This window comes from Callithrix jacchus, chromosome 7 (assembly GCF_049354715.1).
Source record: "Callithrix jacchus isolate 240 chromosome 7, calJac240_pri, whole genome shotgun sequence".
Taxonomy (NCBI): domain Eukaryota; kingdom Metazoa; phylum Chordata; class Mammalia; order Primates; family Cebidae; genus Callithrix; species Callithrix jacchus.
In genome coordinates, this window is record NC_133508.1 from 119,267,725 (window position 1) to 119,293,411 (window position 25,687).

Sequence of the window (25,687 nt, forward strand, 5' to 3'; positions counted from 1 at the left end):
CTTCCTTGGGTCTCCTTAGGGACTTCCCATCTCTGGTGCTCTCCTGACAGCCCTTTTGACATCTGCTTCAAGCCACTGCTTCCTATCCCAGGAGGGAAGCTGGGAATTTTGATTTGTAAAAGGCTGCTTTTCATTGAAGCCAGGGTTTCTTCACAGCTTTTATATACAACTTTATCTGTCTCTGGAAATGTTATCTGCATGATAGATGTGAGCATATGAGTTGAGTAATCTGTTCCTACTTCTTTTCGGATCTTCATTTTCCCCCCAGTTGACCGGGAAATTTGCAGATTTCTACAGAACTGACACTTTCAGTGGAAAGGAAGAACTGAGTCCCAGGTTGTACCTGGCTGGAAGCCTGTAGTGGGCCAAACATTATGATTGATGTTGGAAAAGCGTCATCTAAGAGAAAAACATTCTCCTCTAAGGGTTATGCTTTTATTGAATTGCCATTTGCTTCCTGCTGTCCCTTTCCCACCTCTGTCTAAAGCTCTATTTCTGAAATAGTGTCCTTCCTCTCATTTGTCTCAGAGAGCCATAGTCAAACATCATGAAAAAGCATTGGGAACTACAGATGCCTTTAAACTGAGAGGACTAGTCAGCAGGGATCCAGGATTTCAAATCTCTGCCAGGAAGTGGCTTCAGACGCTTGGAGCCTGAAGATGGAAAATCCTAACCCTTGGTGTTGCTTCAGGTTCCAGCAAGTAGGAACAGAGTTCCCATAAAATGAAGCTAAGGTCACCAGCACAGTGCAATGGGTTAAACTGACGTGACCGGAATTGGACAGCAAGCGCTGCCAGTCCCATCTTGGAAACGAGGTAATTAACAAGTCCTGTTTTAAGTCTCTCCTGCGTCCTTGTGACTTTATGTGCTTAATTGTAAATTATCTCTCCTCCTCTCACTTTCCATTGTGTGTGTGTGTCGGTGAAGCGATTCAAGAAGTGCTGGGACTGAGCTCCCACTGTAAAAACAAAAAAGCGGTGCTCAGTGCCTCTGAGGGCCCGCTCCTGCCAGGCACTGAAGCTGGTGACAATATGGAGCTTGTTAACTCCAACTCTTCTCCGTTGTACATTGTTTTGTGATATGTTTTACAAAAACCCACCCCGGGGAGAGAAGGGCCAGTTGCCTCTTTATTACACTCTGGAAGAGGCACATTAGCGTTCCAGTCTATATATTATGAAATTAAGTGGATACCCTTGGGGTTAATTCCTTGTTGTAATTGTAATGAAAAGAAACAATTTCTAACCTTCCATTTAAGATCTATAACTATTAAAATCCACTAGTGTTAGTGACTCCTGGGGCCAGTGGAGTGCTTCAGTGTGTATGAAAAGGGCACTCCTACAGTGTCCAATATCAGTAATTTAAAAAATAACCACCTCCAAGTGGGAAAACTAACAAATGAGTTTTCCATTTAGCCCCTCCCTGCTGTTTACCCAGGGTGTGTTATATGCATCAGCTGTGTGAATTTGTATGCATATTAAAATTACAGGCCTGGGTTCTAGGATTTTGGTTGGATAAGAGGAGGGGAAGGGTACAGTGCGATGCTCTTCAGGAAGAGATTTAGAGTGATTCATCCTAAAGGACAAAGTTGAAAGAAGTGGGAAAAAGGACCATAGTAGAGAAAACCAGCATGCTGCCTGCTCCCCTCCCACCTCCGAGCCTTTTCTGCTTCTTAGAGTGGTTTTCACATGTGCTTTCAATTGCAAATAAATACATATTTTGCTTTCTGATATTTAGCCTGCTATAATTGTTTATTGTTAGTGGCAAAAAATGTACATTCTGCATATGACATCTGATTTAATTTCTTTATTACAGCTATTAAGGTCATTAAAATACCAAATTTACTAGTGTATTATCATCTGACATGGTGTAAATCACTGGTTGGTACATACACAGTGGATGATGACAATAATTTAAAATAAAAGAAAGGGATGTTTCAGTTTGTAATAGCGTTAGCGTGTGAAAAAGACTTGGTGAGGCTTCTAAGATTTCTGGCGGGAGTTCTTTTTAATAACTGTATTTGTTCAGTTTTGGTTGATACGATCACAGCTCTTTTCTCTCCTTTCAGTCATCATAATATAAACTGCTTCAGAAGAAAGAAAACACAGTTGCATGCTCGACAGAAAAAGAGCAAACTAAGAAATAATTATTGTATTAAAAAAATTTCCATTCTATTGCCTCAGGAAATGTGATAAAAAGTTCTAGTTTTTTTTTTTTTTTTAAATAATGCATTACATTATATGTCACAACTTATTGGGAAAAAGCTTTATTTTGGGTGAATAGTTCCTGTTAATCATGCAGCATAGCTCCTGATGACTTTATGTATGTGTGTGTGTCTCAGAATGCCCGAGAAAAGTCACTAATCCTTTGCTATTCTTTTTTTTTTTGAGACGGAGTTTCGCTCTTGTTACCCAGGCTGGAGTGCAATGGCGCAATCTCGGCTCACCGCAACCTCCGCCCCCTGGGTTCAGGCAATTCTCCTGCCTCAGCCTCCCGAGTAACTGGGACTACAGGCACACGCCACCGTGCCCAGCTAATTTTTTGTAATTTTTAGTAGAGACGGGGTTTCACCATGTTGACCAGGATGGTCTCGATCTGTTGACCTCGTGATCCACCCGCCTCGGCCTCCCAAAGTGCTGGGATTACAGGCTTGAGCCACCGCGCCCGGCCCAATCCTTTGCTATTCTTGTGTCATTTGCAAATCTTGGCAGTCCCAGATTTGACTCCCATGTAGTCATTTCAGAATGCCAGCAGAGAGCTGGTAATGGCCCATCATGTTTAGGTCACTGGCTTGTATCGAACCAGGCAGGTGGTCTAAGTGAAATTAGCAGGCCTGTCTCAAGTCAGTTCCTGCTTTCCTCCAGTCCTCAAACAAAACATTTTGCCAGTCTCATTTCTGAGCTTCCCACTCATCCCTAATTGGCTGCTTCAGAGAGGAGAAGATTTTGAGACATTCCAACGTGAATGTGGCAGTAGAAGGGAGAACTGCTTTGCCTTGAACTCTACCTGGGATTATCTAACTCCTAATGTGATTTTTAAAGTTTGAACTTTTGAAGCAATTTCAGAATTTGCACCACTGTGCTGTTTGTGTGCCCTTCATCCAGCTTCCCCCTAATATTAACAAGTTACATAACCATGGTACAATGATCAAAACCAGAAAGTTAAAATTGCTTTAATACTAGTAAATGAATAATGTTGTATTCACATTTCTTGAAATTAAAGATAATTCTTGAATTATTATTATATCATTATTCTTTCTTTAAATTCAAGATTATTCAAATATTGGCAGTTTTTGTTTGTTTTGTGTTGAGATGAAGTCTTGCTCTGTTGCCCAGGCTGAAGTGCAATGGTGCAATCTTGGCTCATTGAAACCTCCGCCTCCCAGATTCAAGCAATTCTCCTGCCTCAGCCTCCTGAGTAGCTGGGATTACAGGTGCATATCACCATACCTGACTAAATTTGTACTTTTAGTAGAGATGGGGTTTCACCATGTTGGCCAGGATGGTCTCGAACTGCTGACCTTGTGATCCACTCACCTCGGCCTCCCAAACTGTTGGAATTATAGGTGTGAGCCACTGTGCCTGGCCGACAGTTTTTTCCTTAATTTTTTTTTCTGTCCCAGGGTCCAATCCAGGAATCCACATTATATTTAGTTGCTTTTTCTTCTTATTGTCCTCTAATCTGTGACCGGTCCTTTCCTAGTCTCACTCTCTCAAATTTGGCTTGCTGATATTTTTTCATCATTGGATTAAGGTTATATATCTTAAGCAGAAATACCACAGATGTGATGTGTCCTTCTGTGAATGCCGAGTACACTGTACGTGATGTAGGTAAGTCTTATGATTAGTGATGTTGGCCCTGATGGCTTGCTTGAGGTCGTGTCTGCTGAGTTTCTCCACTATGAAGCTACTATTTTCCTGATACAGTAGTTTTAACATTCAAAATTATAAGGCCTTTCCAAGGAGGTATCTGTTTGTGTGTGTATTTCAAGAAGGAAAAAGGAAGAGCTGCCCTTTTCTCTAAGTCTTCATTTACAAAAGTCTAAACTCATTTACTTATTTTAGCAATCTTCATTGTTCTATCTAGCTAATGTTGAAGGTGCTTGTCTTACTTAGTTCAGGCTGCTATAACAAAGTATAAATTGGGTGGCCTATAAACAATGATAATTTAGTTCTCACAGTTCTGGAGACTGGAAGTCCGAGAGCAGGGTGCCAGCATAGTCAAGTTCTGATGAGGTCCCTTTTCTGGATACAGCCAGCTTCTAACTGTATCCTCATATAGCAGGAAGAAGGCGAGAGAGCTCACTGGGTCCCTTTTATAAAGGCACTAGTTCTATTCCTCACTGCTCCACCCTTATGACCCAATTTCTCACAAAGGCCCACCTCTTCATACCATCACATGGAGGGTTAGGATTTCAAAATATGAATGTTGGTTAATCCATTGCAATGCTCAAGTAGTTGAAGTTAAATCATGCTTAGTTTGTGATCCCACAACCATAATTGTAATGTTGGAAGATGAGAACAATGAAGGTGTGAGGTCTGGGCTTGGAGGGAAGAAACCTATAAACCTGGGCCAGTGGAAGCCATTGACATTAATTGCTGGGCCAAGCAAATGAATAGAATTTGGAGTACAATTTGAGCTGTGTTCCCGAAATCGCTTTTTAATTTCACTAACACTATGAACTGAATGTTGTCCTCCTGCATTTGTCAAGGTTCTCCAGAGAAACAGAATAATGTACACACACACCCCAAATGTATATGTGTGTGTGTGTGTATATATATATATGTATGCATGTGTGTATATGTGTGTGTGTATATATATATATATATATATGTATATATTCCCTAGAGAGAGAGCTAATTCCCTAGAGAGAGAGGTAGATTATGGGAATTAGCTCACATGACTGATTATAGAGGCCAAGTGGTTCCATTGGCAGTCGGCAAGCTGGAAAGCCCATAGTACAATTCAATTTGAGTTGCAAGGCCTGAGAACCAGGGCAGACAGTGTTGTCAGTCTCAGTTCATCTGAAAGCCTGAGAACTGGGGTGGGAGGGTGCTGGTGTTAGTCCTAGAATCTGAAGGCTCAATAACCTGGATCTTCACTGTCCAAGAACAAGAGACAATGGATATCTCAGCTCAAGAAGGAGAGAATTTGCCTTTTTTCTTTCTCTATAGATTGGATTATGCCCTCCCACACTGGTGAGGGCGGATCTTCTTTACTTAGTCTACAGCATCAAATGCTCATCTCTTCTGCATACCTCCTCACAGGTATAGCCAGAAATAAACCAGCACCCTCTCACTCCCTTTCTGCCGTGTGAGAATACCATGAGAAGTCAGCCTTTTACAACACAGAAGAGGGTTCTTGCAAGAGCTCAACCGTATTAGTACCCTGATTTTGGACTTGCAGCCTCCCTAACTTCCAGCCTCCAGGGAGAAATATATTTCCATTATTTATAAGCCACCCAGTCTATCGTACTTTGTTATAGCAGACTGAACTAAAGCAACTACTTTATGTAATTTAAAAAATACGTTTCTGTCTGTACCACTGTACTGTGATCCCCGGGAGGTTGGGAATTGCGCATCATCTCTCTTGGAACCGAACTTGCAATATGTGGCAAATACCTGCCGTAGTAGGTGATGAATATGTGTTTATTAAATACAAGAATACGTGCTCAGTAGGGAGAAGGCAGAAATTAAAGGGACCGGCATGTAGCGAAAGAAACTCATGACTAGACTAAGACAGCCACAGGGATCTATAATCATGATGTGTTACCATGGAGTATGTCTTATATCTTGTACACTTGTTGTGGGAAAAGACCACGTGCACCCTGTATACTGTTTTATTCATAGTTCCTAAGACAGTTACATGGAAATATTTAGGCAACTAATGGATGTGGGCTGTATTTGTTTTCTACTGATGCCATATGAATTACCACAAATTTAGTGTTTTAAAACAATATCTCTTATTCTTCAGTGACTTGGGTTGGAAGTTTGACACAGAGATCTCACTGAGCTAAAATCAAGGTGTTGGCAGAGCTGTGTTCCTTTTTGGAGGCTCACTAAGGTTATGGGCAGAATTCAGTCCCTTGTGACTTTAGGACTGAGGTTCTTATTTCCTTGCTAGCTGTCAGCGGAGGGTGGTTTCCGGTTTCTGAAGGCTTCATCCATGGCTCATAGCTCATTCCTCCATCTTCAAAACCAGCAATGGCACGTTGAGTAGGAATCTCTCCTCCTCCTTCTTCTGTTGTTGCATCTCTCTGACCCTTCCACCTTTCTTTTCCACTTTTAGGGTCCATGTGATTCCATTAGACTCATTAAGACAATCCAGGATTATCTGTATATTTTAAGGTCTGTGTGGTAAGCAGAATAATTATTTCTCAAAGATGTCCATATCCTAATGCCTGGAATCTATGAATATGTTACATTACATAGCAAAGGAGAATTAAGGTAGAAGAAAGAATTAAAGTTGTTAATTTGCTGTCTTTAATATGGTAAGAGCAGCCTGGATTATCTAGGTGGGTGCAATTTAATCGCAAGGGTCTTAAATGTGGAAGAGGCACACAGAAGAGTCAGTGTCAGGGTAATGGACTGTGAGACACTCCGTCAGCCACTGCCAGTTTTGAAGAAGAAAGGAAGCCAAGACCTAAAAACTGCAGTTAGCCTCGAGAATCTGAAGAAAGCAAGAAAATGGATTCTACTCTGGAGCAGCCAGAAAGGCATTCAGCCCTGCTAACACCCAGGACACCCATTTTGGACTTCTGATCTCCAGAACTATAATAAGCTTCTGTTGTTTTAAGACACTAGGATTGTGGTGATTTGCTACACCAGCAGTAGAAACCAATGAGGTCTGTAACCTTTTTCCATATGCAAGTTTCTTTTTACTATGGAACATAGCATAGTAGCCATCTTTGGTGGGACAGTGAGGGGCATGATGATTTGGTTTATCACAGTAGAAGAGGGACTAAATGCGATTAACATTGCTAGTAGAAGAAGGAGTAATAGAAACAACAGAGGAGGCAGTGCCCTCTTTCTCCGGTATTTTGATGGCTGCATGCTACATTCTTGTGCTTGTGCTTTACATATTACAGATTAGGTTGATTCCAGTGTTTTTCAGATGTGGAAACTAAGAATTGTAGGGCTTAAGTTATTTGCATAGTTGATAAATGGCAGTTAGAATTTTATTCTTGGATTTTCAGACCTATTTCCTTCATCACCATCCCCAACCCTTTAAAAAATTTTGATCTAATACTTGTGGAAAAGAAAACAAATTGAATGCTAAAAATTTCCTCTGGCCCAATTCCCTTTCTGCTTTTCTATTAAACACTAGCCTTTGAAGTCTTAGAATGGCAAATCAGAACTAAAAGGTAAAAACAGCCAAGAATAGATTAAATAGACCATAAATTGAGACACTTATTAATATTTTAAAATGAGGAATTAAATATGAGAGCAATAGAAACCCTGAATTTTCCTTCTAGGAGCTGTAAAGTTTTCAACAGTTATGTTTACCTCTTCAAATTACGCAGGTGGCCATAGAACTGGTTTGAATTTGGAACTGAATTAGTAAGAGAGGCTAATTATGAAATTAATATTGCTGCAATTGATTATCGCTGGGCCAAGGGTAGAGAAAATTTCTGAGAGAGCATAAATTCAGAGAAATTATGAGCACATTAAGAACCTGCTCATGTTGTTACAGAAACTCACAGAAATGCTCTCAAATGAGGTTATAACCACAGGATCACAGAGTTGTTGCACTGAAGTTAAATTTATTAGGTTGAGCAAAGATTTTCTTGCTTTTGGACTAGACCACTGAGAAATCATGACTTCCCTCAGTCTTTCCTGTTTCTGCTGGGTTGTGTATTCTTTGTTACTGTGGTGCTGTTGACATCCTCAGGGCTAGCAATCTGTGAAATCCATCCAACCACTGAACATAGATCCTTCTGAGAGCAGCTAACAGATTATGTGTCAGATCATTCCTGCCTCTGATATTGTGCCAGATCTACTCTATAGAAAACCGTAGATATTGCAAGGCTGCCTTCATTTGTGATCCCCTTATTTGGGGTGTAATATTTCTATGTGTACTTCCACTATTGGAAATTGTCTCAGCTTTCAAATACTAGGGCTAAAAGTTCTTCGATCTTTCCAACTGCTTCTTGTTCCTCAACACTCCTTTACAAAAGATCGTTAGATCTTCTTAAATGAAACTTTTGATAAATGTACTTTTGTACTGAAGTTAAACCACTAACATATATTTTAGATTAATCCTCTCACCGCCCCCACCCACTTTTCAGGTATAGATGTCTGATATAGAAGGATTTTATTGCTAATGGGGGTTGAGAGATTGATTGAGCCCACTTCAGGATTTTTTTATCCTGATTAAAGAGTCCAGGAGAATGATCAGTCATATTCAGAGGTTGTGACTAGTGATAATGTTGAACAGTATTGGGAATAACATGTTAATCCAAACAGAATTACAGTTGACCCTTGAACAACATGGGGGTTAGGGGTACTGACCCCTGTGTGTCCAAAATTCACATGTAATTTTTGAATCCCCCTAAACTTAACTACTCATAGCTACTATCGACTGGAAGCCTTACCAATAACATAGTCAATTAACACATATGTTTATCTGTTACGTATATTAAATACTATCTTCTTACAATAAAGTAAGCTAGAGAAAAGAGAACATTATTATTAAAATCATAAGGAAGAAAACATATATTTATTATTTGTTAAGTGGAAGTGGATCATTATAAAGGCCTTCATCCTTGTCATCTTCATGTTGGGTAGACTGAGTAGGAGGAGAGAGAAGTTGGTCTTGTTCTTTCATGGGTGGCAGAGGAGGAAGACATCTCGGAGAAGGTGGAGGGGCAGGCAAGAGAGGCAGGCACACTGTATAACTTTTATTGAAAAAAAACTTGACGTGTAAGAGGACCTGTGCAGTTCAAACTCATATTATTCAAGGGTCAACTATACTCTTTCCCGTAATTCTTGAGTGGTTTAATTCTTCTTCTTGATGGCCATCAACTTTTCTCAGAAATGCTACTGTCTATTAACTCTGGATTTAAAGAAATTTAAAAGAATAAGCAGCTCAGAAACAAATATTATTGGCTAAGTATAGATTGAGAAATGTAGGACTTATTTAAATTTCTGTATAATCTCTGCAAGAGTTTGTAAATTAGGACATATCTTCTGGACCTGTCTCTGAACACAGCTTGTTTGACTTTTAAACTGACCACTCCATTCAACAAAACCAAGTGTTTAATGGTTGTTTTTCTGGATTGATTGGCCAACTTAGTGAAACAAGATTTTGTCCACTGTACAGGCATACACTACCCACTAAATCTATGAGATGGGGAGAGCCATAACCTTTTCCTAAGCAAAGGCATCTGTATTAGTCAGTGTTCTCCGGAGAAACAAAATAAATAAGAGATATACACAAAGAGATTTATGGTAAGAATTGACTCATGTGATTGCAGAAGTTGACAAGTCTCAAAGTCTGCAGGATAAGTCAGCAAGCTGTGGACCTATGGGAGCCAGTGGCTTAGTTCCTGTCTTAGACTGAAGGCCTGAGAACCAGGAGAGCTGATGGGGTAGCTGTAGTCTGCAGGATGGCAGACTCAAGACTCAGGAAGAGCTGATGTTTTTGTTTGAGCCGAGAGGCAAGAAAAAAAAGCCAATGTCCCAGTTTAAAGGCAATCAGGGAGGAAGACTTCTCTGTTAATTGGGGGAATTTCAGCCTTTTTGTTTTATTCAGGCTTTCAACTGATTGGATGAGGCCCACCCACATTATGGATGGCAATCTGCTTTACCCAGTCTAGTAATATAAAGGTTAATTTCATCCAAAAACACTCTCACAGAAACACCCAGAATAGTATTTGATCAACTATCTGGGCATCCAGTGGCTCAGTGAAATTGACATATAAAATTAGTCATCAGTTTTCAAAAGCATAGAGTATTTTTAAATGCTTTTAAAAAAACATTAAATTTTACCAACTCTAAACTCAACCCCAGTAATCTGTCTGGGGTACTCTGATTATTATTTTTTAAACACAAGAAAGTGTGACAGGGTTCGGATAATACCAATATTGAAGAGACAATGAAGAGCAAGATATTTGCTTCCTTGCTCTGCCTGAATCTCAAAGACTAACATAATCATCGATCTGCATTATGAAAATTTCAGAGGAGAGGTATATAAATCTACAGCCTGTAGTATTTCCTCATTGATAATTCCTTCTCGGGGTGACCCCGTGCTGTTGATACGCCATGTTTGTGCTGTCACTCTCTGTGCTGCGTGGAAGTCTAATTGTGCCAGCCTGTGATGGCTGCCCTCAGCATATTCTCTGTAGTCAAGCCCTCTTTTGTGACTTTATCAGCTCACGTGGCTGCTGCTTTGTCATTCTGTTGGCATCTGGGGAGAGGACATCACGGATCCCGTCCCTAAATGCTGTAGAAATGATGATTAGAGGGAGAACTGTCAGTGAGTCATTGTGGAAATGATTTTTCTGTAAGTAATAAGGAGAAGTGTGTTGTTGAAGATTATAAACCCCACCATAGCATCAACAACCTGACTATTTAAAGTATACATGGCAGTTTTCAAAAGAAGAGATGAGCTCAGTGGGATTCCTGGTTGTTATGCATTCAATCTTAAATGGATTTTGGGAGAGAAAAAAATACCATTTGGCCATGGTACCTTTTGATTCAGACTTTAGGAGGAGCTATTTTAATTAAAAATTAAGTCTTTCAGAATGGTCTTTGACTAAGTAATATGGCAAATTCTTTTTCCTAATTTTAGGGCAGTGCAGTTTGCATGACAGTGACTGAACTCCTGAGGCCCAGTGATGTTTGTGTGCTTACTGAATGCCTGTAACTTGGCAAATATATTTTAAATAACATAAATTCTGATTTTGGAACTTAGTGCCAGAAGACATCATTGAAGGTGGAAACATATGGCCATGACTGGAGTCTGGTTCAGGGCCCTGAAGTTTTAAAATCCTAATGCTTCCTGCAGAAACAGAGCTCTGAGAAGGAAAATGAAGGAATTATCCTTTCCTGATACCCCAGAGTACTGCACTATCAAGTGCATTATGGTGGTTTTATACATTCTCCAGGGGATCATTAGTCTATTTCTCTACAACAATTTTTATGTTTTTTAATGTACATCAGTGTGGAAGGAATATCTAACTAACCTGTTTATAAGGATCGTAAAAGATTGTTTTTCCTCTTAAAATTGTGTTATAAAAAAATGAGTCTTTGCATAGCTTTATTGCTGATGTGTTTTCAAGATTTTTTCTTTTTTGTGAAAAATATTATTTCTTTTAAAAATATTAGCCATTTTACTTGTCTTTTCTCATTCATGAAAAGAAAGCCATTGTTAAAGGTCAGTTGAGAAGAGCGCAAGCTCCCAAATTCTCTCCAGACACGATGAATTTAACCCTAAAGCTACCTGCAAAATCCAATACCAACTACAACAGAATGGGTTTTCCTATTCACAAGTGCAGACAACTCTCTGTAGCTATAATCTAAGAGAATCGTTAAAAAGGTTTAACAATTCTAAACTGGCAGTTAACCAATCATGTAAAAGACCTCTCACTATTTCCTTTCTAGTTCTGCCTAAAATGCTTATTTTACTCCCCTAATATAAGCACATTGCATCCCCTAAGTAATTAACTTTATGCTGTGATTTTTTGAGACTTGCTCTGCTTCCCACTGATAACACATACATATATGTATCTGCTAGGAGAGTCCATCAAGTTATGCAGTAGTGACAGTCTCTAATTCTCATTGGTTAAATACACGAAAGTTTATTCCTCTTCCAAAGCAGGGCACCATAGAGCTCGGCTCATTGTAGTTACTCAGAGACCCAGACTACAAAGGTTTGATTTCAACCATGTGGCCAGAAGAAGGGAATGTGGCGAATTTGGCACTAGTTTTTAAATCTTGCAGATGAAAGGGATGCATTTTACTTCCTCTCACATTTCACTGGACAGAGCAAGTAGTAAGGTTATGCCTAAATTCGAAAGGGACAGGAAAATAAGAAATATGGTGAAGGTCTTAACGACTGTGATAACATGATACCTATATATGTAAGTGTGTATATGAACATGAGTCTGTGATGGAAAGCAATCTGGCTTAGGTAGATAGAGCTAGGATTATGATGGAAGGAAACTGCTGACAAATTTCATGGGTTGTAGAGATTAAATTTTTTAAATGATTTTTGATTTACAGAAGAATATGAGGCTATTACAGAGTTCCTGTATGCTCTACATTTACTTTTTCCCCTATTATTACATTTATATTAGTATAGCACCTAATGATCAGGTACTGAAATGCTATTTTTAACTCAAGTCCATGCTTCCTTTAGATTTCCTTAGTTTTATCTAATTTTTTTTTTGGTTCCAGGATTTCATATTGCATTTAGTAGTGATGTCTCTTTAGGCCCCTCTTGACTGTGAGAGCTTCTCAGTTTGCTTGTTTTTGATGACCTTGACAGTTTTAAAGAACAGTGGTCAGGCATTTTATAAAATGCCCTTCATGTGGATTTTGTCTGGTGTTTTTCTCAAGCCTAGACTGGAGTTATGGGTTTTGGGGAAGGTGATCACAGAGGTAAAGTGCCATTTTCCTTATATAACGTAGAGGAAAATAGTATCAACATGATTTATCGCTGTTGGTATTGACCTTGATGACCTGGGTGAGGTAGTATTTCTTGTTTCTACACTGCAACCTTTCTCTTCTTTCTACCTTTTCATATTGTACCTTTGAAAAGACTCACAATAAGCAGCCCACCCTTGTGGAGTGCAGAGTTATACTCTTATTTTGTTGATAGGGATGTATCTACATTACCTACATACATTATTTGGAATGCTTCTGCATGAAGGATTTTTCTTCTTCCATGTATTAGTTTATTTCTTATTTAGTCAACATTTATTTTTAGTAATATGGATGCACATATATTTATTTTATGCTTTATGTTATAATCCAATGCTATTTAATTCTTGTTTTCTCAAATTGTTCCACCTTTGGTATCCATAAGATACCCCATCAACATTTATTTATTTTATTATCATTATTATTTTTTAGCATATTCTTACTTTCTGCTGTAGTTGTAGAGATCATGCCTCTGAAAGTTGAGTTCACAGTCCAAATGAGCCATCTGTTAACATAATTTCAATAATTTCCTATATGTTCATTTTCACTTTGTTGCCTGGTCTTTGCTAAGAAATATAGGAAGGTGTCAAAATGCCTGTCAGATAAGTTGATCCTTTAAAACTGGCAGTGACCTGAAGTGCGATGAACAACAAAATTCCTTTTTCTACAACAGATTACAGAGTCCAAAAGGGAAAGACGCGCTAAGGGCGAGGTTGGCTAAATCAGTTGCTTTCTTCTTTCCAGCTGTAGGAGCTGTAGGAATAGCAACCCAGTGGGCTCCTTCACTTTCTAGCATAGTTCCAGGCAAAGGGAACCTAACCTGCATTAAGATATCATTAAGATATTGAGTGTCCTGATGACTTTTTTCTTTTAAATACAGCATTTTAAAAAAAATTTAGCTTCTGTGTAAGGTACATCAGTTGTGTAATTAAGTAGCTTGTTTATAATAGTGGTAATCATTTATATTTTTGCTCTGGAAGGCTAAGGTTTAAAAAAAACATTCCACCATTTTTGCCATATGGTACTTAGTAGAGTACAATCTCTCACTCTCTCTCTTGCTCTCTCTGTTACAAGGAAGCAATTGCTAAAGCTGTTCATAAATGAAAGGATGTTTATTAAGTATTCACTTAAATTCTGATTTTGTTTTGTTGCCATGGAATGGACTGTCACTATCAGCTCAGGTCACAAAGCCTTTGGATAACTGGTAGACAGTAATCATCACCAATCTGGGCTACATGTTTTAATTGTCAGTTCAGGCCTAGAGAACTCTGACTTGTTTCCCATCTGCCAGCAGATAGCCTTAGGCATGGGAATATCACTGCTACTGAAATATATCAGTTATCTGTTGTGCAAAAATATCAGAAGTATACCAAAGGGACATGAGATAAAGTGACTTTCATTTTAACTGGGGTAAAGGACATTGAATGGAAACATGATGACTGGTCAAAAACAGTTGGGTTCCTTGTTTACAGGCAAAGTAGTTCAGAACTACTTCACACTGGAGAGTACTCTTGGAATTGGGTGAGAAGGGACATGGGCCAAGAATAGACTCTTAGGCCTGCAAGCAGACATTTCTGGAGAGATTTCTTCTTCCATGTGTGCTGTAGAAAAGCGAAGGGAATATGGCAGAACTTGCAGTATCAGTTGGTTTCTTCCATAACTGAATCCCACATCGTTAAGGGCTGGCCCTGAAAGTGAAACAGCACTTTAAATTGGCTGCTAAGTTGTGCTTGTAACTAGTGCAGAGAACAAAGGTTTTGGGCAAACGTATTCTTGGCGGCCTGTGCTACCTTGTAAGAGGGTTGATGTTTTCTACACCGTATAAAAATTCTCTGTGGTCACCTGTGCCAAATGCCATTCCCAATCCCCTCAGCACTAGGAACACTTTGGCCGCTACAAAAGACCTCTTTACTACCACTGGAATTCAAAAGACTTGAAAGGCCTCCAGGAGGCACTGTGGAGAGAGAATTTGCAGTTAGAATTAAATACCTTTTAGTTGAGGAGAACCAGTTTCACACTGGTCTCTGAACTTGGAAATCTTAGCATTTTTTCCCCCAGGAGATGACGGGGTGTTGAAATCAGATTGCTGAAGCTGTATTACATGAATGAGAGCTTAAAAAAAGATTAAAGAAGTTTAAGGCAAAGTTCAGATATATCTTTACTATCTTCCCCAGCACATTGACACAAAGGATTAAATACAGTTTAGCAGAAAAGTGGAAAAATGATTTTAATAGAATATGGTCAGAATTTGGAATCTCAAGGATTGTTATCTATATTTCTGAAAGTAGAATATTCTCCATAAAATTGAGAAGTCATTGAAGGTATATTCTTCTGTAATGACATTCAGAAAAATCCCTATTTATTTTGACCTGAGAGAAGGAGTTGGGGAAAACAAATTTCTCCTAGGAACCAATATTTTATTTCATTTTCTTCCTGACTCACAATCATACCTGATTTATTGTTACATCTGCCAGCGGCTGAGGTTCTTAAAGGTCCTAAACTGTGCTTGAAGTCTCTTTACAATTAACACAAACTTTATATAAAATAAGTATTTCTTGCTGAGGTTAGTACAACTGCACTGAAAAAGAAACACTACTGGAAAGTAAAACCCTTAATACCTTATATATGTACAATCAAGAATTTAAATGAGTTTGCTTTCTTGGCACTTAACTTTACAAAATTAAATTACGACTGAGATGATACTTTAAGACATTGTACTTTGACAGTACTTGGTAGAGGGAAAAAGGTCCCACAAGTGCCTAACTTGAAGAGCCCCATGAGATTCTGAGAAATATAATTTTTGAATACTTCAACTTACTAGTGTCTTTTCAGTATTCAATTAGCATAATTTGACACAATTATAGGTATAAACATTTTATAGGCACTTGGTAGCAAGAATGTTAAAAAAGTGTTGATCTCCATTTGCTTCTATTGGCAACATTCACCTAGTTCTAGCATGACACTTGAATGAGCAGTGAAATATACTCCATACTATTAATAAAATTCAAAGCATATTTCATCTTGACACCATATCACAAGTTTGACACTGCGGATCCTCTCTGAGGAATTTTGAGTCATGGAGACATCCCCTTGCTACATCCCCATCTCAACTAGATGATAATTTGATTCAGACTATTTCAATACATGCCAATATGTATATCTTCTCTGCAAAATGGAGTCATACCCACAGAGAAAAGAAGATAGAACTAACAGGTCAACATCATTTTTGTGAAGGAGTACCTCAGTGGTTTAAAAAAAAACTTAAGTATGACTTTTACCAATTCTCATTTTTATCATGCTTTGTCAACAGGACCTTCAAGTATATAAAATTGAATGAAAAAAAGAAATTATGACTTTTAACTGTCTTGATAAGGTTCTATTTTTAATGAAATGCTTTGTAAAATTTTAGTAATAAAGGAGGTGGTTTAAATAGCTGTAAATCATTTCCAAATCCCACAAATTGGAAATTTGTGGGTGTCAACAATTTCATACAAGTGTTTTATGTTTTCTAAATAGCTAGACCTTTTTGTGTGTGGACTACCTAAAAATATTTGAAAAGAAAAAAATAAGAATTGTGGAAGAAAGAAACTCAAATATTAGGGGAAAAATGGATAAAAATGGTAAAATATGACATTTCTTCAGTTATTTTTTCGCTCATTGTTAATCATTACTTTTAGCTTTCCCAGAATTAAGAGAATATCCATTTGGTTTTGAGCTATTTTACCAGTTCTGATTTAAATCTATGCCCAATGAAAATAATCTGATTCATCTTACTACTATTGGAAATGGAAAATAAGTCCTGTCTCAGTTAACAGCAATTTTTTGGGGGTCAACATTATTAACCATACTAGTCATTTTCATTTTTCAATGGTAGTTTCTGGTTAGATATTGATTTTTAGATTTTAAATCTCCTGTGTACAATCATTTTGCCAGATCTAAGGGTTTTTCCCTTTACTTTTAAATATATATCACTCAATCTGATACTTGTAATAATAGTATTATGATAGAGATTTTTTCTAATTTAATATCTCTAAAAGTAAGAATGGTGAAATAATGTGAATAATTTCCACTTATATCTGTATACTTATGTACAGTTTTTGACATATTTCAGTTGATATTCACAATAACCCTTCTAAGTAGGGAAAAGAGATCTGAGTAAATTAAAATATTTTTAATAATTAGGAACTAACTACTCTTGTAATTCTGATCAAATTATTGAATTTCATCACGTTTATATGTGCCTGTTAAGATTGGCACAATTAGTCTCCCCATTTTATAAATGAAAAACCTGAGGCTTGGAGGAGTTGGGTAACGTGATTAAGATCATGAGTTGGTGAATGTCAGAGTTTGAATTTGAATTCAATTCTCTCTGATTCCAGAGTTCAGGATTTCAAACTTAAACCTGTATTGTTTGAAAGCAGTTTATCCTACTCTCATTTTTTAGATAAGCTAAGTCTCAGAGGAGCTAAGTGTTTGGGACCAAATTTCCCAGTCATTTAAAAGTAAAACGAAGGGCCTGAGCTTGATGTTAGCTATCCTATAGTACTGAATTTCTGTGGCTTCATTGTTCTGTCCATTGTGCAACCCTACATATGGATCACTGCATAGGTGAAGTAGGTACTTAACTCAAATGTGTTTGATAATTAATGGCAACTAAAGGTGATTTCTTACCTGTGTTTCATGAATGAGATATTTCAGAGCTGACACCAGTACAGATTTATACTCTAGCTCAGATGGGATTTAAGCTTGCAGTGATCACTAAGTTGTATGGATCAAATCATACTTTCTAAATGCCATTCCCCCTTGATGTGCTATCCCTTTACCTACACTGATCAATAGGTTTCTGGTTATAAAGATAGGATTGGAAGTGGTTTCTTTGATTTCCCTTGATGATTTCAAAGGCATGAAAGGATACCGCCCCTTTTGTGGGCCCCCCGGGCTAAGGGTGAGGGGATGGTGCACATTGTGATAGCCAGTCAAGGCCAATCCTGACCTTTCTTTGCTGTTCCTTGAATGAGATTTTGAAACAGAAAGAGACAAAGAGGGAAGGACACACTGTAGAACAATATAGCTTTTAACATTTATGTCAAACTTTAGGAAGATCACAGGGGAGATAAAGCTGAGGGAGAAATGGCAACAATGATCCTTTCAGAGTGAAAGGTGACAAAAGTGGAGAATGCAGAAGGGGAGACTGCAAGACAGGAGGAGAGGCCAACAGGATTATATAGTTCGGTGAGGTCCTCCAAACGATTTTTTCCCTATCGCCGCGTTTTCTTGTTTGTTTTCCTGGAAAGTACATGAAAGCACAAAACTAGTTTTGGGGCATTAGTTGCTTCACAATGAGCCCATTCTCAAAGGATAATTTTTGCAGCTAAAAAGTTTATATCAATGACTTTAAAACAGATGGTGGGCCAGAAAGACTGACTTAGAGTGCTAGTGATTTTTATTGAGTGATGGATTGATTGGAGTCTCTTTAAAAAATTTTATTAGGTGTATTGAATTTTTCCTGATAAAAATGAAGACATGTCTATAACTCCATATTTTAAACATATAATCTTAGACTTACAGGATCCTTGAACTCCTGGCTGAAGAATAATTAGTTTAGACAATCACACCAGACTTCATAAGGAGAGCAAAGAGAGTGTGAGAAGATGGGTAAGTTTGAGACAGGGAGAAAAATTAACTGTGAGACATGAACAAAATACTCAATACGATTGCTGGAAAAGAGTGGATGATTGAGGTGAGAGTTTTCCCTCTAGCTTTCAGCCTCTCTCCTTCTTCATTGCTCCACTACTTACAGATTCAGTCATCTTGGTAAAGATTTGTGACCTTTGTCACCCACTCTTTCTTTTCCTTGCCTTATTCACCTCTGAAGATCGAAACTCTGCCAGGAACTAGCAGTCAGACTGGAAATGCCTCCGAGCCTAATAGCTACGTATGTCAGCCACAGCAGTAAAATGGTTACAGCAACCCTTTGTTTCTGGGAAATGTGTACTCAGCTTTAACTGAATAGCCCATCTTTTAAGTGAGTGCTTCTGGAACGTTCATGCATGTTGGTCTCCCCTGGGGATAGTGGTCAAATGAAGATTCTGGTTCTGGAGGTCTGGGGTGAGTTGGAGTCTGCGCTGCTAACAAGTTCTGAGGTGCTGCTGCTGCTGCTGCTGCTTCACGGACCACGCTATGAACAATGAGGTTGGGCCGGGCGCGGTGGCTCACACCTGTAATCCCAGCACTTTGGGAGGCCGAGGCGAGTGGATCACGAGGTCAAGAGATCTAGACCATCCTGGTCAACGTGGTGAAACCTCGTCTCTACTAAAAGTACAAAAAATTAGCTGGGCATGGTGGCGCGTGCCTGTAGTCCCACTTATTCAGGAGGCTGTGGCAGGAGAATTGCCTGAACCCAGGAGGCGGAGGTTGCGGTGAGCCGAGATCGCGCCATTGCACTCCAGGCTGGGTAACAAGAGTGAAACTCCATCTCAAAAAAAAAACAAACAACAACAAAAAAAAACCACCAATGAGGTTATGGTTTTTCCAGGAAGCTGGCACAACTGTCTTCATAACTGTAGGTTCATTTTTCTATGTGTGTCAAACATTCTATTTACTGTCCCGCAAAATGCTCATTTCTAAATGTGATACCGTAAAATAAGTTTTTGAAGCAAACAAGGAAGTAGAAACTCATTTTTGAAAAATCCGAATTTTTCAAGAATATTGAAAAATCAACTCGATCTAATTCAATGGAGGCCGATATATATATATATTTGTTGATGAACAAATCACCAATTATATTGAGTACTTTGTTCATGTCTCACATTTAATTTTTCTCCCTATCTCCGACTTACCCATCTTCTCACACTCTCTTTGCTCTCCTTATGACGTCTGGTGTGACTGTCTAAACTAAGCATTCTTCAGCCAGGAGTTCAAGGATCCTGTAAGTCTAAGATTTTATGTTTAAAATATGGGGTTATAGGCATGTCTTCATTTTCATCAGGAAAAATTCAATTCACTTAATAAAATTTTAAAAGGGACTTCAATCAATGAACTCTTTGATCTAATTCAATGGAGGCTGAGATATATATATATATATATACACACACACACACACACACACATATATATGTTGATGTATATATATCAGCATATGCTGTGGCGCAGCCTGGGGAGTAAGAATAATATAAATACCTGTCCCTCTTCCCATGAATGTCAAACAGAAATACCTAGAGGAAGACTACTCTACTTCCATAACAATATATCATTTATTCACATGCAATTGTATGTAAAGGCTAAGTAAATTTTATTATAAAATGGAAACTTTTTTCTCACACACATTTCAAGAAGTAAAATAAAAACTTGCTGTGTTTCATTTTATACACGTTGCTTTATATTTTGACATCGCTGAGTTAGCATGTGGCTGAATTTGGTAAGTTTTACAACTGCTGTTTATCAGATAGCAGCAGTAAGGAAGGTGTCACTCTGTGTACACGTGGAAGCTTAATTGTTATTCTTGGGGGCATGACTAGACAATGTCAACCTCTTGACATTTCAGCCAAAAACCACTGGGACTATCTGAAGAAGAAATATGATTGCAGAATGGGTGTCAGTAGCTTAAAAGGAAATCATGGGGACAATTTGAAGGAATGCTGCATCACCAATGCTGTTGAAGGCATAGAAGTTGACATAGTGTAAACTGTTTTCTTTTTTTTTTTCTTTTTGGGTGGGGAGGAAGACAGGAAGGAAGGGAATAAGGACGGTAGGGAGGAAGGAAGGGATGAAGGAAGGAAGGAAGGGAGGAAGCGGGGAGGGAGGGAGGGAGGGAGGGAGGGAGGGAGGGAAGGGAAGAAAGGAAATCTAGCAATGAAAGAGACATTGCCGACCTGGATCTAGCGGTTTACAAGTTAATTTCTTTTTTTTTGAGAGAAGGAAAGAAAAAAAAGTAAGTAAAGGAGAGGAAGAAAGAGGGAGAGTAAATGGAAATACTGCTTTATTTTGAAAAAAATTGGGTATTAATAATGGCCAATCAATGTTTCATTTAAACTAATGGGTAGGTGTGATGTGGTATTGACAAGAATGTATATTTTGTGTATTTGAAGTGGGGAGCTCTATAAATATTTATTAAGTTTACTTGTTCTGGATCTGAGTTCGAGTCCTTGATATCCTTATTAATTTTCTGTCTCATTGAATCTAAGTCTCCTATCTGGGTGTTAGGATCCTTAGCTCTTGTTGTTGCATTGATCCTTTTACCACTATACCTTTGTTGCTTTAAAATCTATTTTATCCGATACAAGAATTGCTACTCCTGCTTTTTATTTATTTATTATTTATTTTTGCTCTCCATTTGGTTGGTAAATCTTTCTCCATCCCTTTGTTTTGAGTCTTTGTGTATCCTTGCATGTGAAACAGGTCTGGATGTAACATGCCGTTGGGTTTTGGCTGTGTTTTTTGATTGGGAATTCAGTCAATTTAAATTTAGGGTTACTGCCATTTGATGTTGACTGGCTGTTTTATCCATTCGTTGGTGTAAATTCTTCTTTATGTTGGTGCTCTTTACTTTTTGGTGTATTTTTAGAAAGGCTAATACTGATTGTTTCTTTCTGTGTGTAATGCTTCTTTCAGAAGCTCTTGTAAAGCAGGCCTGGTGGTAATAAAATTACTGAGTTCTTGCTTGTTCATAAAAGATTTTATTTTTCCTTCAGTTGTGAAGCTTAGTTTGGCTGGATATGAAATTCTGGGCTGAAGGTTCTGTTCTTTGAGGATGTTGAATATTGGCCCCCACTCTCTTCTGGCCTGTAGAGTTTCTGCCGAGAGATCTGCTGTAAGTCTGATAGGCTTGCCTTTGTGGGTAATCTGACCTTTCTCTCTGGCTGCCCTTAGTATCCTCTCCTTCGTTTCAACCCTGGTGAATCTAACGATTATGTGCCTTGGGGTTGCTCTTCTTGAGGAATATCTTTGTGGTGTTCTCTGTATTACCTGGGGTTGAGTGTTGACCTGCTTTGCTAGTTTAGGAAAATTTTCCTGAATAATATCCTGAAGGGTATTTTCCAGCTTGGATTCATTCTCTCCGTTGCATTCAGGTACACCTATCAAATGTAAATTTGGTCTTTTCACATAGTCCCACATTTCTTGGAGACTTTGCTCATTCCTTTTTATCCTTTTTTCTCTAATCTTTTCTTCACGTTTTATTTCATTAAGTTGGACTTTGACCTCTGATATCCCTTCTTCTGCTTGAACAATTCGAGTGTTTAAACCTGTGCATACTTCTCGGAGTTCCTGTATTGTACTCTTCAGTTCCATTAATTCACTCATACTCCTCTCTAAGTTGTCTATTCTCAATAGGATTTCATCAAACCTTTTTTCAAAGTTCCTAGTTTCTTTACGTTGGGCTACAACATGTTCTTTTAACTCACCGAAGTTTGTTATTATCCATTCCTTGAAGAGTGATTCTGTCATTGGGATGCGCTCGTTCTCCATCAAGCCTTGTTCCATTGTTGATGTGGAACTGTGATCATCTTTAGAGGGAGAGGCGTTCTGACTTTGAGTATTCTCAGCTTTTTTACGCTGGTTTCTTCCCGTCATTGTAAATTTATCCTCCTGTTGTCTTTGAATTTACCAACTTTCAGATTAGGTCTCTTGAGTGGACGTCCAGGTTGTTAGTTCCCAGGGCCAGAGCAGTGGTGTTAAAACTGATGGTGCTTTTCTGCCCAGGATTCTCCTGTCTGGCTTCCTTCTTGTTTCCGTAGTAGGTGACTCTGCCTTCCTGGGGCTCCAAACCTCGGTCAGAAGGGGAACCGGTCCCGTTTACTCTGCGCAGAGTGCTGCCGCCTTGAGGTGTCGGCGGAATCGCTGCGCCAACCACGAGAGTCGCGCTGGCGACTCGTGTGTTTCCACCACTGGGGGATCTTCTGCTTCGTGAGCGACCAGACTTTGTCTGAAAGTGTGGCGTCCTCTAGTTCTCCGCGCCTTCCCTGAGAGCTGCAATCCCGGGATGTTAGCGATCGGCCATCTTGGATCGTTCTCCGTGTAAACTGTTTTCTATGGCTCTAAGATGAAACATAGCTCAGGAAAGTTGGATTCTACGTGTGCAGAAGTTTTAAAACTATGTTCATATATATTTTGCTTATATTTTTCTTTTAACTTGTGAATAATAGTAATGATAAAAATCCATGTGTAAATGAGACTGAAAGAGCTTTTTTTTACTAAGTATGAAATAAAAATACTAAGCAGCAAGAAAGCACCACTAGGAAATCAAAACATAATGCTGGTGCATCTTACAATTAATGGCAGCTCAATTTAATGAAATACTTCATTTTCAAACTTTCATGTTGGGGAAATAAAATTATCTCAGATCATAAAACTGCAGATAATAGGATCAAAAGCAAATCCAAGAAATTACCTTCAATTAGTGTTTGTTTAAATTGACCAGGACACATCAGGTCCAAGAAAACAATGGAGAATAGTGAATGTTACTTTAAATTAGAAAATCTAGGTAGTAGATTTGTTTTTGATATGTGTGACCTTGGGTGAGTCATTTTAACTCTGTGAGTCTCAGTTTTCTAACTTAAAAAGTTTGTCTTAGATAATCTCCAACATGCCTTCAAGCTCCTGGTTTATGTACATTAAAAAATGTAATGGATAAAAGGTTTATCTTACCAACGATCACAGTTTTATTCCCTTTACTATAATGAATGTTTTCCTGATGAGGAACTGATTTTACTTACATTGTAGCTTGTACTGAGCCAGGGTTCATTTAGCTAAAATCTGTTCAGCTACTGGTCAGATATGAAGAACAACTGGTCAGTCTCTTCCTGGTAGTTCTACAGATACTTGAAAATCTGTAATGTTTAGATTTCATGGCTTCTCTTTTCTAGAGAAAATAAACCTATTTTTTTTAATGTGTCCAAGAATAATAAGCTTGCAATCCTGTAACAACTTCTATTCTATCCACTCACCGTTTGGTTTTTTGACTGTCCAACAACCATTCCCCTTTCCAAACAGTGCCCTGATTTCTTTCTGGAGAATAACCTATCTGACTCTATGTAGTCTTGCTGGGGCTATAAATCAAGGTTTCTGCATGCGCTTAGCCCCAGATGGACAGGTTTCCCAGACAAAAGTAATCACTTTCTTTTTTCAGGGAACTCAGAATCCAGAACCAAGTGTTATAAGAATGAAAAAGACCGTTGAGTTTACTCATTCGTATGAAATGTTGGGAAGAGATGGTCAAGGGGGACCTGTGGCCTCAATGTCCAAAACTTGTCTGGTCCTTCATTTGATGCTGAGCCGCCTCCAAACCTGGCTCTCAGCATCAGTTCCATTTTGAGCTCCCCAAATTTGCTCTATTTAATTCTCTTTTTTGTTAAAGTTAATCAGAAATTCATTTCTGTTGCTTACAATCGAGGAAGCCTAACAAGTCAAGGACAGAATTTGCATGGGGAGTTCCAGGACCCCAGTATTAAACCGATTCACCATACCCATCAGTATCTTGATGCAGTAACTGTGGAGAGGGTGGAAAAATTCATTCAGAATTCCAGCATCTCAGGGTGAACCACATGAAAACTGTTCAGATTTCTCCATTGGTGTCAAATGGATATAGTATAAAACTAAAAAGTCTGCACATACTGTTTTTACTCTGACTTTGGATTCCCCAAAGCCTTTTTTATTCAGTGTGATGGGGTTTGGTTTTGATAAAAATTACATCTCCAAGTAGAATTTCAAAATGCAGTTTTTACATCTATCCTCTGTCCATAATTAAAAGTAATTGAGTCCCTTCCTTGAATGATCACCAAATATAGTGTACGAAGAATATCCAATAAAGAAACCCACTAAAAGTCTGCTTTATTCTGTTTGAATGTCTCTTCAACCAAGGAAAGAATACAAACTGGATTTTTCTTTTATGCTACCATGGTTCCATTGATTAGTTATAACATTTGCCAATTTTCCACAAGCCAAACTGCTGTTTCTTTGGAAACCCATTACCTTGCTGATACCATGCCAGATTTTAGAAACTATTCACTATTGAAATGAAAAGAAATATGATGGCAAAAGGCAAAAACACTTAAAGAAAGCAACTCATGGCTCTCCAAGTTACGCTTGTTGGAAACACACACTCTGAAGGATCTAAGAGGCCTTTCCATGTTGTCCTCACTTCTTCCCCTGCCACTTCCAAGTGACTCTGACTTGGCCTCTTCTGCCATTTCTGGTTCACAAGAAACATTCCTGCATATATTTAGGATAGCAGTTAAAAGTTTGAGCTCTAGAATCACATTTCTTGTGTGTAAATACTAGATTCATTAATAATGTGATCTTGGGCAAATTAATCAAAGTCTCAAAGTTAAATTTCTCTGCCTATAAAATAGAGTTAACCAGAGTACATCCCCTTCTGATTACTAAGAGGCTTGTTTGAGGTAACTGATGTTAGCATGCCATCTGGCACTGTGTTAGACCCTTGATATATGTTACTGTATTGGCTATTTTTTTTTTAAGTTACACAATGGGCAAATGCAAATACATAATGGAGGTAGAGTTTTGAATGAATCACATGGAGTGGCATCTGATGGACTGCAGAGGACAAAATGTGAAGCATCAAGGTTAGTGGGTTTCTTTTACAGTAGATCCGACATTAGGTTTAGAGGGTCAGATATGGTAGGTGGAAAGTAATGATGCAAAAGAAGGGACAAATTAAAGGATTACTGGGAAAGTCTTGCTGATGATCAGATGAGGTTATCAAAAGGAAGAGTCATTCCTGAGTGGTTGAGGGAGAGGAAGTCTGGAAGGAGATAAGATGTAGGCAGAAGAGGTAGACATTTTGTTGTGTGTACAAGAGACATTCACATAGAAATGTTCACCCAGGAGGTGGGAAGCTTGGGAAGGGCTGAGCTGAACTCTCTGCTAAGTCTTTTATATGAGTGAGCAAAGCATGCCACCATTTTCTGTTTTATGAGATACATCAGAACATTATGGAGAAGCAGTGACTTTTGAAACAACACACAGCCTTATTGAAATTCAGTTTCCCAATCTATAAACCTGATATTGAAAGATCTTTCTGGGCTACTTAG

At 38.5% G+C, this 25,687-nt stretch overlaps 2 long non-coding RNA genes across 3 annotated transcripts in view; one reads left to right on the top strand and one right to left on the bottom strand.

Moving 5' to 3' along the window:
* Positions 1–640: 640 nt before the first annotated feature.
* Positions 641–25,687, top strand: part of LOC128928199 (uncharacterized) — a 101,805-nt gene continuing 76,758 nt past the window's right edge. The window contains exon 1 of the long non-coding RNA XR_008473002.2: positions 641–815. This is a non-coding gene — a long non-coding RNA (uncharacterized LOC128928199). The remainder of the gene's footprint in view (positions 816–25,687) is intronic.
* On the bottom strand, positions 9,354–18,778 carry LOC118143253 (uncharacterized). Of its 2 annotated transcripts, none has more exons than XR_004727491.3 (3): positions 18,440–18,778; positions 14,631–14,753; positions 9,354–10,440 (listed from the first exon to the last, which is right to left on the bottom strand). It is a non-coding gene; the product is annotated as an uncharacterized LOC118143253 (long non-coding RNA). The 2 variants fall into 2 exon arrangements; XR_004727490.3 differs by lacking the exon at positions 9,354–10,440 and adding an exon at positions 14,020–14,329.